Source organism: Eriocheir sinensis, unplaced genomic scaffold (genome assembly GCF_024679095.1).
Source record: "Eriocheir sinensis breed Jianghai 21 unplaced genomic scaffold, ASM2467909v1 Scaffold50, whole genome shotgun sequence".
Classification (NCBI taxonomy): Eukaryota; Metazoa; Arthropoda; class Malacostraca; order Decapoda; family Varunidae; genus Eriocheir; species Eriocheir sinensis.
In genome coordinates this window covers 650,001-660,000 of record NW_026111832.1, presented here as the reverse complement: position 1 = coordinate 660,000, position 10,000 = coordinate 650,001, and the positions used below count along the sequence as shown (strand labels likewise).

At 31.3% G+C, this 10,000-nt stretch overlaps 1 long non-coding RNA gene across 7 annotated transcripts; it reads left to right on the top strand.

The window, feature by feature from the left end:
* Positions 1-4,363: 4,363 nt before the first annotated feature.
* Positions 4,364-9,214, top strand: LOC126992721 (uncharacterized). Of its 7 annotated transcripts, XR_007746922.1 has the most exons (9): positions 4,364-5,486; positions 5,640-5,783; positions 5,938-6,379; positions 6,535-6,594; positions 6,739-6,976; positions 7,121-7,274; positions 7,583-7,642; positions 8,250-8,403; positions 8,547-9,214. It is a non-coding gene; the product is annotated as an uncharacterized LOC126992721 (long non-coding RNA). The 7 variants fall into 7 exon arrangements; XR_007746923.1 differs by lacking the exon at positions 6,535-6,594 and having other exon boundaries at positions 5,938-6,141; positions 6,739-6,832; positions 6,977-7,274; XR_007746921.1 differs by lacking the exon at positions 6,535-6,594 and having other exon boundaries at positions 5,938-6,235; positions 6,689-6,832; positions 6,977-7,274.
* Positions 9,215-10,000: the final 786 nt, after the last annotated feature.

The window sequence follows — 10,000 nt, the reverse complement described above, 5'->3', positions numbered from 1 at the left end:
GGAGCACGGGCCTTGGCCTAAGGCAGGGTGCCGACAGACCGACTCTATCGGCGATCGAAATCTAGCCGACCAAGTCGGTCTGTCGACGAGGACTGGCGTGTGTCTGGGTACGGCGGCGGGCAAAGGGTAGGCATGCCTGCACGGCTTGGGGAATTTTTCTGAAACCAAGCATTTTCAGGGTCATTTTGAGGCCGATATAGAAAATAATGGGGGTTATAGCCCCCTTGTCCCGCCTGAAATTACTGCCCTGTATATAGAAAACAAAGAGGGGGCTACAGCCCCGCCGGCCCCTTGACCCCAGAAAATATGGCCCTGCCAGGGCAGGCTCAAACTCCATCCCGGGGCAGCTGGACCTGAGGAAGAGGGACGCTGGCCTGGCAGCAGCGGTGGCCGGCACGACTGTGAGGCGTGACCCGTCACAACACCATCAAGTAATCCAGCAAGCACAACAGAGGGCACAGCCCACAGAGTTATATACCTAACTCTGTGGTAGAGCCTTTACTATTGTCTAAGTCTGCCTTTAATACAAGGCAGGTAAACAAAGGGAAGAAAACGGCTGTGACTGAAGAAAATGGAGACTCTTAAAGGAAAACTAAAATAAATCAATAATAGTCCTTATATACATGATTTATATATATGTATTTGTACCCTTGATTATACATCCCTTATTAAGCACTTGCAGATCTATAATACCGCCTAAAACCCATTAAAAAGGACGAAAATAGCCTAAAAATAGACCAAACCATAAATCAGTTTAATATGCCACTCGGTAACCTATTTTCTTACGTAATATTAACGGGAAACATCGTGATAGAATGTCGGAGAATATTCTGGACCTCGCGTGCGTGTTAATATCAATGGATGGGCCTTATATTGCCTTTAAAATGGAGATATGAGACAGAGAGACACAGAGAGACAGAGAAAGAGACGTAGACGAGAGAGAAAAGAGAGAGAAGGAGGGAAATATGAGAAACAGAGCTTATGTCCCCCAAAACACGATATTAGACTTAAAATACCACTAATTAAACACATAAACCCGTAAATAAACCTAACTGTCACCTCTAGACCCAAAGAAATTGATGATATATAGCTTAAAACTATGAAACCTATATTGCTACCCCGTTAAGGAAAAAGAAACACTAGTCGCCATTTACAAACGTCAAGATCAGGTTCAAGCTCAACCAAGACCAAGGAGGAGAAGGAGGAAATGGCGGAGATAAAATATATGGACCTAAAAACATGATATTAAGCAAAGAGAACGACGAATAAACTTAAAAGATCAATAGATATAGTAAATAGTGACTCTAAAAACAAGGGAAAGTGATGATATATAAGTTTAAAGCGAGGGAATCTTATTGTTACCCCGTAAAGAAAAAATAAACACAAGCCAACACCGACCATAGCCAAGACCAGGACCCTTTTTTTCCTCCGACATCAAGATCAGGAACAAGCTCACCCTCGCCCAGCCAGCAAGAAGACAAGATGGCGGAGACAGACGGGATGGATTACTCTTACAATTCGGACGATGACGACGTTGTGATCATCGAGGAGAACCCAAAACCCGGCGAGTAAGTACAATGAGGCCTCCATCTTTATTGCCATGCCCTTAGATCTCTCGGGAAAGGGCGGGAAAGGGTAGAAATAGGGGTGAAACAAAGGGGTAATTTTGCGTCCATATTTTCTTTCTTTGAGTTCGAGGTTGTGGTCAGATTTGGTTGATTTTTTTTAGTTGTTTTTTTTGGCTTGGTTGAATTGGTTGAGGCGAGTTTTCTGTGGTGGATTTTTGTTTTCCTTGTTTTTTGTTGTTTTTTCGATTTATTTTCCTTTTTTTTTCTTCTCGTTTTTATTCGAGTTTTATTTGTTTTTTTTATTTTTTTATTATTATTATTTTGGTTATTTTTTTTGCATTTTCATTTCTTAGTTTTTTTTCATTTCTGTTTTTTCTCATTTTTTTGTTTGGTAGATTTATTGTGACTTTTTGTTATTATTTCGTGTTTTTTTAATGTTTTTCTTGTTTTAAATTTTTTGTATGGATTAATTAAGGGGGGGGGGGTGCTAATGGGTGTGATTCTAGAGATTTTTTTTTTATATAAGGGGGGAACGAAAGATAATGAATTTTCTTATTTATTTTATCTGTTTTAATGTTTTTTTTATTAATTCTTGTGTTTTAATGGCTTATATAGGTTTTTTAATGGGTGGGGGGGCTAATGGGTGTGATTCTAGAGATTTTTTTATATAAGGGGGGAACGAAAGATAATGAATTTTCTTATGTATTTTATTTGTTTTAATGTTTTTTTTTATTAATTCTCTTGTTTTAATGGCTTATGTAGGTTAATTAAGGGGGGGGGGTTCTAATGGGTGTGATTCTAGAGATTTTTTTATATAAGGTGGGGACAAGATAATTAGTTTTCTTATGTGTTTTATTTGTTTTAATGTGTTTTCATATTAATTCTCTTGTTTTAATGGCTTATGTAAGTTTCTTAATGGGTGGGGGGGCTAATGGGTGTGATTCTAGAGATTTTTTTTATATAAGGTGGGGACAAGATAATCAGTTTTCTTATGTGTTTTATTTGTTTTAATGTTTTTTTTATTAATTCTCTTGTTTTAATGGCTTATGTAGGTTTTTTTTAATGGGGGGGGGGTTAATGGGTGTGATTCTAGAGATTTTTTTATATAAGGGGGGACAAGATAATGAATTTTCTTATGTATTTTATTTGTTTTAATTTTTTTTTATTAATTCTCTTGTTTTAATGGCTTATGTAGGTTTTTTAATGGGGGGGAGGGGTTAATGGGTGTGATTCTAGAGATTTTTTTATATAAGGGGGGAACGAAAGATAATGAATTTTCTTATGTATTTTATTTGTTTTAATGTTTTTTTTTTATTAATTCTCTTGTTTTAATGGCTTATATAGGTTTTTTAATGGGAGGGGATGCTAATGGGTGTGATTCTAGAGATTTTTTTATAAGGGGGGGACGAAAGATTATGAATTTTCTTATGTATTTTATTTGTTTTAATGTTTTTTTTTTATTAATTCTCTTGTTTTAATGGCTTATGTAGGTTTTTTTAATGGGGGGGGTGCTAATGGGTGTGATTCTAGAGATTTTTTATATATATAAGGGAACAAAAGATAATGAATTTCTTATGTATTTTATTTGTTTTAATGTTTTTTTTTATTAATTCTCTTGTTTTAATGGCTTATGTAGGTTTTTTAATGGGGGGGAGGGGTTAATGGGTGTGATTCTAGAGATTTTTTATAAGGGGGAAACGAAAGATAATGAATTTTCTTATGTATTTTATTTGTTTTAATGTTTTTTTTATTAATTCTCGTGTTTTAATGGCTTATGTAGGTTTTTTAATGGGGGGGGGTGGCTAAGGGGTGTGATTCTAGAGATTTTTTTTATATAAGGGGGGAACGAAAGATAATGAATTTTCTTATTTATTTTATTTGTTTTAATGTTGTTTTTTTATTAATTATCTTATTTCAATGGTTTATGTGGGTTTATAAGGGGGGTGGGCCTAATGGGTGTGATTCTGGAGATTTTTATATAAGGAGGACGACATAATTAATTTTCTTTTATATTTTATCCATTTTAATGTGTTTTCCTATTAATTCTAGTTTTAAAATGTTTGTATGGGTTAATAAGGGGGGGGGGTGGCTAATGGGTGTGATTCTAGAGATTTATTATAAGGGGGACGACATACTTATTTTTTATTTTTATTTTATCTGTTTTAATGTGTTTTTACTATTAATTTTCGTGTTTTAATGGTTTATGTAGGTTTTTTAATGGTGGGGGGCTAATGGGTGTGATTCTAGAGATTTTTTATAAGGGGGACGACATAATTTATTTTCTTTTATATATTTTATCTGTTCTAATGTTTTTTTCCTATTAATTCTTGCATTTTAATGGGTCTAATTGGTTTATAATTGGACATGAATTGGTTTAATGAGAAATATCTTGAATTGGAAGGGAGGAATTTGATATCTGTTTTATTTATGTTTTATTTTTTGTTTTATCTATTTTCTTGTGGTTTAATGGTGTTTTAATGGTCAATAATGAGTTTACAAGAAGGTAGATTAAAGGTGACATGTATTACTGAGAAAAATACGTTTGTGGTTCTATTACTGATGAAAACGTTTTATATATTGAAAAAAACGTGTGTATGTGTGTGTGCGTGTGTGTGTGTGTGTGTGTGTGTGTGTGTGTGTGTGTGTGTGTGTGTGTGGATGGGTGTCTGTGTGTGTGGGTGGGTGTCTGTGTGTGGGTGGGTGTCTGTGTGTGGGTGTGTTGGGGGTGTGTGTGTCTGTGTGTGTGTGGGTGTGGGTGGGTGTCTGTGTGTGGGTGGGTGTCTGTGTGTGTGTGTCTGTGTGTGTCTGTGTGTCTGTGTGTGTGTGTGTGTGTGTGCTATAACTATATTTCTTTACGTTAATTTATTTTATGGGGATATAAAAGCGATTTCTCAAGAGTTTAAAAAATATATAGAATCACACCTGTTTCAATTGGGCAGAGCTCATTTGGTCGCTAATCTGTACTTCCTTTCATAAGAGCTTTGGGCCGTATTAAAAAGATAATGTATATGATTTTTTTAATAGTCCTGTGTAAGAAAGATAAATGGGAGGATAAGATAGAGAAGAGAATAGGATAATCAGGATAATAATTTGAGTCTTTGATAAATGGGGAATTAGACAAGAGAAAAAGTTCACCTCTAAGTTCATTGACCTGTCTCATTTTCCTTCCTCCTCTTCCTCTCCTTCTCTTTTTTCCTCCTCCTCTATCTTCCTATTCTTCCTTCTCATATTGTATTCTACGCATCCCGAACTCTACAGGAACCCAAAACTTCTCGGATTGAACTTGTAATAAGGTTAGGATAATTTTGGGGTGTAGATAATTAGGCTGCTTAAAGTAAAAAGATATAATTGTGTCAGAAATATAAGGGAAAATAGAGTAAGGTTAGTCTTGTTTATAATTAGAATGGAATAAGGAAAAGAAGGGAATGAATGGGATGTTTAAAGGAAAAAAATGAGAAAAATATAGTTAGATTAGGTTACGTTAATATATAGTTTGAAATAAAGGAGAAAAAGAGAATTAAGAAGATTGAGTAAGGTTAGTCTAGTTCATAATTAGAATTAGATTAGGAAAAGAAGGGAATGAATGAGATTTTAAAAGGAAAAAAATGAGAAAAATATAGTTAGATTAGGTTACGTTAATATATAGTTTGAAATAAAGGAGAAAAAGAGAATTAAGAAGATTGAGTAAAGTTCATAATTAGAATCAAATAAGGAAAAGAAGGGAATGAATGAGATGTTTAAAGGAAAAAAATGAGAAAAATATAGTTAGATTAGGTTACGTTAATATATAGTTTGAAATTATGGAGAAAAAGAGAATTAAGAAGATTAGTCTAGTTCATAATTAGAATCGAATTAGGAAAAGAAGGGAATGAATGAGATTTTAAAAGGAAAAAAATGAGAAAAATATAGTTAGATTAGGTTACGTTAATATATAGTTTGAAATCATGGAGAAAAAGAGAATTAAGAAGATTGAGTAAAGTTAGTCTAGCTTATAATTAGAATCAAATAAGGAAAAGAAGGGAATGAATGAGATTTTAAAAGGAAAAAAATAGAAAAATATAGTTAGCTTAGGTTACGTTAATATATAGTTTGAAATATTGCAGAAAAAGAGAATTAAGAAGATTAGTCTAGTTCATAATTAGAATTGAATAAGGAAAAGAAGGGAATGAATGAGATTTTAAAAGGAAAAAAATGAGAAAAATATAGTTAGCTTAGGTTACATTAATATATAGTTTGAAATAAAGGAGAAAAAGAGAATTAAGAAGATTGAGTAAGATTAGTCTAGTTCATAATTAGAATTGAATAAGGAAAAGAAGGGAATGAATGAGATTTTAAAAGGAAAAAAATGAGAAAAATATAGTTAGATTAGGTTACGTTAATACACAGTTTGAAATAATGGAGAAAAAGAGAATTAAGAAGATTGAGTAAGGTTAGTCTAGTTCATAATTAGAATTGAATAAGGAATTAAAGGGAATGAATGAGATTTTAAAAGGAAAAAAATGAGAAAAATATAGTTAGATTAGGTTACGTTAATATATAGTTTGAAATAATGGAGAAAAAGAGAATTAAGAAAGTTAGTCTAGTTCATAATTAGAATGGAATTAGGAAAAGAAGGGAATGAATGAGATTTTAAAAGGAAAAAAATGAGAAAAATATAGTTAGCTTAGGTTACGTTAATATATAGTTTGAAATAATGGAGAAAAAGAGAATTAAGAAGATTAGTCTAGCTTATAATTAGAATCGAATTAGGAAAAGAAGGGAATGAATGAGATGTTTAAAGGAAAAAAATGAGAAAAATATAGTTAGATTAGGTTACGTTAATATATAGTTTGAAATTATGGAGAAAAAGAGAATTAGGAAGATTGAGTAAAGTTAGTCTAGCTTATAATTAGAATTGAACAAGGAATTAAAGGGAATGAATGAGATTTTAAAAGGAAAAAAAATGAGAAAAATATAGTTAGATTAGGTTACGTTAATATATAGTTTGAAATATTGCAGAAAAAGAGAATTAAGAAGATTGAGTAAAGTTAGTCTAGCTTATAATTAGAATTGAATAAGGAATTAAAGGGAATGAATGAGATTTTAAAAGGAAAAAAACGAGAAAAATATAGTTAGATTAGGTTACGTTAATATATAGTTTGAAATTATGGAGAAAAAGAGAAATAAGAAGATTAGTTTAGCTTATAATTAGAATCAAATAAGGAAAAGAAGGGAATGAATGAGATTTTAAAAGGAAAAAAATGAGAAAAATATAGTTAGATTAGGTTACGTTAATATATAGTTTGAAATAAAGGAGAAAAAGAGAAATAAGAAGATTAGTCTAGTTCATAATTAGAATCGAAGTAGGAAAAGAAGGGAATGAATGAGATTTTAAAAGGAAAAAAATGAGAAAAATATAGTTAGCTTAGGTTACATTAATATATAGTTTGAAATTATGGAGAAAAAGAGAATTAAGAAGATTAGTCTTGTTCATAATTAGAATTGAATTAGGAAAAGAAGGGAATGAATGAGATTTTAAAAGGAAAAAAATGAGAAAAATATAGTTAGATTAGGTTACGTTAATATATAGTTTGAAATAAAGGAGAAAAAGAGAATTAAGAAGATTGAGTAAGGTTAGTCTACTTCATAATTAGAATCAAATAAGGAAAAGAAGGGAATGAATGAGATTTTAAAAGGAAAAAAATGAGAAAAATATAGTTAGATTAGGTTACGTTAATACACAGTTTGAAATAATGGAGGAAAAGAGAATTAAGAAGGTTGAGTAAGATTAGTCTAGTTCATAATTAGAATTGAATAAGGAAAAGAAGGGAATGAATGAGATTTAAAAAGAAAAAAAATGAGAAAAATATAGTTAGATTAGGTTACGTTAATATATAGTTTGAAATTATGGAGGAAAAGAGAATTAAGAAGATTGAGTAAGATTAGTTTAGCTTATAATTAGAATCAAATAAGGAATTAAAGGGAATGAATGAGATTTTAAAAGGAAAAAAATGAGAAAAATATAGTTAGATTAGGTTACATTAATATATAGTTTGAAATTATGGAGAAAAAGAGAATTAAGAAGATTGAGTAAGGTTAGTCTAGTTCATAATTAGAATCAAATTAGGAAAAGAAGGGAATGAATGGGATGTTTAAAGGAAAAAAATGAGAAAAATATAGTTAGATTAGGTTACGTTAATATATAGTTTGAAATTATGGAGAAAAAGAGAATTAAGAAGATTGAGTAAAGTTAGTCTAGCTTATAATTAGAATTGAATAAGGAATTAAAGGGAATGAATGAGATTTTAAAAGAAAAAAAATGAGAAAAATATAGTTAGATTAGGTTACGTTAATATATAGTTTGAAATTATGGAGAAAAAGAGAATTAAGAAGATTGAGTAAAGTTAGTCTAGCTTATAATTAGAATTGAATAAGGAATTAAAGGGAATGAATGAGATTTTAAAAGGAAAAAAATTAGAAAAATATAGTTAGATTAGGTTACGTTAATACATAGTTTGAAATAATGCAGAAAAAGAGAATTAAGAAGATTGAGTAAAGTACATAATTAGAATCAAATAAGGAAAAGAAGGGAATGAATGAGATTTTAAAAGGAAAAAAATGAGAAAAATATAGTTAGATTAGGTTACGTTAATATATAGTTTGAAATTATGGAGAAAAAGAGAATTAGGAAGATTGAGTAAGGTTAGTCTAGTTCATAATTAGAATCAAATAAGGAATTAAAGGGAATGAATGAGATTTTTAAAGGAAAAAAATGAGAAAAATATAGTTAGATTAGGTTACGTTAATATATAGTTTGAAATAAAGGAGAAAAAGAGAATTAAGAAGATTGAGTAAGGTTAGTCTAGATCATAATTAGAATTGAAGTAGGAAAAGAAGGGAATGAATGAGATGTTTAAAGGAAAAAATGAGAAAAATATAGTTAGATTAGGTTACGTTAATATATAGTTTGAAATAAAGGAGAAAAAGATAATTAAGAAGATTAGTCTAGTTCATAATTAGAATGGAATAAGGAAAATAAGGGAATGAATGAGATTTTAAAAGGAAAAAAATGAGAAAAATATAGTTAGATTAGGTTACGTTAATACACAGTTTGAAATATTGCAGAAAAAGAGAATTAAGAAGAAATATTAATAGGAATATGTTAGGATTAGGCTATTGAAGGGTTTAATTGAAGATATATATTGAGGGAAGTTTAAAGATTAGCAACAAGGTAAAATATATATTAGAATCAGTTATGTTACAAAATGGTTTAGATAGTTAGATTAGGTTAGGTCACACATAGGTTACGTTAAGTTAATAAATGGTTTAAAATAAGATTGGAAAGGAGGATTAAGTAGAAAAAATAAAAGGAAAATGATATAAATAAATTAGAAAGTGTTATCCCAGTGATATTTTAATAATGACAGTGATTGGAATTTAAACAGCATAGTAGTAGTAGTAGTAGTAGTAGTAGTAGTAGTAGTAGTAGTAGTAGTAGTAGAATTGAAAGAAGGGTATTTAAGGCTTTAGTAATGAAGGAAAAAATACTTGTTAATTCGTTAAGCTACAAAGAGGTTTAAATTAAGAGGAAGGAAAAAAAAGGAAGGATTTGAAAAGTAGGAAAAAAAGTTCATATTTGCTAGAAACGAAATCTGTGTGTGTGTGTGTGTGTGTGTGTGTGTGTGTGTGTGTGTGTGTGTCAGAGAGTGTGTGTGTGTGTGTGTGTGTGTGTGTGTGTGTGTGTGTGTGTGTGTGTGTGTGTGTGTGTGTGTGTCAGAGAGTGTGTGTGTGTGTGTGTGTGTGTGTGTGTGTGTGTGTCAGAGAGTGTGTCAGAGTATGTCATGTTCAGCCAAAGAAAATTCTAGAAGAGAGAGAGAGAGAGAGAGAGAGAGAGAGAGAGAGAGAGAGAGAGAGAGAGAGAGAGTGTATGTGTGTCTTGTTCAGCCAAAGAAAATTCTAGAAGAGAGAGAGAGAGAGAGAGAGAGAGAGAGAGAGAGAGAGAGAGAGAGAGAGAGAGAGAGAGAGAGAGAGAGTGTGTGTGTCTTGTTCAACCAAAGAAAATTCTAGAGAGAGAGAGAGAGAGAGAGAGAGAGAGAGAGAGAGAGAGAGAGAGAGAGAGAGAGAGAGGTCACTTGTCTGGTCGCACGTGACTGTTTCTCTCTCTCTCTCTCTCTCTCTCTCTCTCTCAGGTGAAGAACAGCGATTAGATAATTCAGTGAGTGTGTGTGTGTGTGTGTTTCTCTCTCTCTCGCGACTTAATCTAATCTTGACCTACTTGTTGTTGTTGTTGTTGTTGTTGTTGTTGTTGTTCTTCTTCTTCTTTTTCTTCTTTGGCTTCTTAAATTAGGATGTAGGAGAGTTTGTTTGTTAGTTTGTTTGTTTGTTTGTTTGTTTATAATTATTATTATTATTATTATTATTATTATTATTATTATTATTATTATTATTATTAT